The following is an 810-nucleotide window of genomic DNA, read 5'->3' on the forward strand; positions in this document are numbered from 1 at the left end:
TTTAAAGAGATTAATTTACGTGGTAGCCTATTAATTATTCCAGTAGCTCGTGGGATACGTTTTGAAGCTTCACGGAACACTTTAGGATTTCTCGGAACACACAGTTTGGGAAACATTGCCCAATATGATTCACGAACAACTACAATGTTACTTATTTCGAACGTGTAATGTAGGTGATAAAGAACAGGACTGTGTAAGACAAGAAAAACACTGTCACCAACGTTGTAGCTCCTCGGTAGTATAGTGGTAAGTATCCCCGCCTGTCACGCGGGAGACCGTGGTTCGATTCCCCGCCGGGGAGGCACTTTTTTTTTTTCAGTTTACAAAGTTCTTAGAAAATGTTTTGCTCCTATATTGTTTTAAAAAGTGGCAGTTCACTCTTTCGTATTTATATGCCCTTTAATAGTCAGTGATTAACTTGGAAAATACATATCTGTAATAGTATTTCTCAACCTTATGTGTTTTGGACTATACATGTTGTCTGTATTAGTAGTTTTCAATCTTTTGTTTGTGACTCCCCCTGCCCTTAAAAAAACGACAAGACAGGCACGTCCTAGACCTTAGGTTTAGTGACTCTACAAATACAACGGAATTATTGTCTCTTGTAAACTGTTATCAGTCATGATAAAGCCCAGCGACTGGTAGGAAAGCAGATCAGTGTAAGATATTTGGGGGGGGGGGTAACTTTAAAATAGTCTATAGTTATATCATCTCAAACATTGCTATTTTTTTTCTGATTAATATCCCATTTTATCAGTTTAGTTCACAGCTGGAACCACGGAAAATATTGCATACCTCACTAATTTTCGG

At 37.9% G+C, this 810-nt stretch overlaps 1 non-coding gene across 1 annotated transcript; it reads left to right on the plus strand.

Annotated features, from left to right (window-relative positions):
- Positions 1-229: 229 nt before the first annotated feature.
- Positions 230-301, plus strand: Trnad-guc (transfer RNA aspartic acid (anticodon GUC)). Its single transcript has one exon. It is a non-coding gene; the product is annotated as a tRNA-Asp (tRNA).
- The last annotated feature ends 509 nt before the right edge of the window (positions 302-810 follow it).

This window comes from Biomphalaria glabrata, chromosome 3, assembly GCF_947242115.1.
Source record: "Biomphalaria glabrata chromosome 3, xgBioGlab47.1, whole genome shotgun sequence".
NCBI classification, from domain to species: Eukaryota; Metazoa; Mollusca; class Gastropoda; family Planorbidae; genus Biomphalaria; species Biomphalaria glabrata.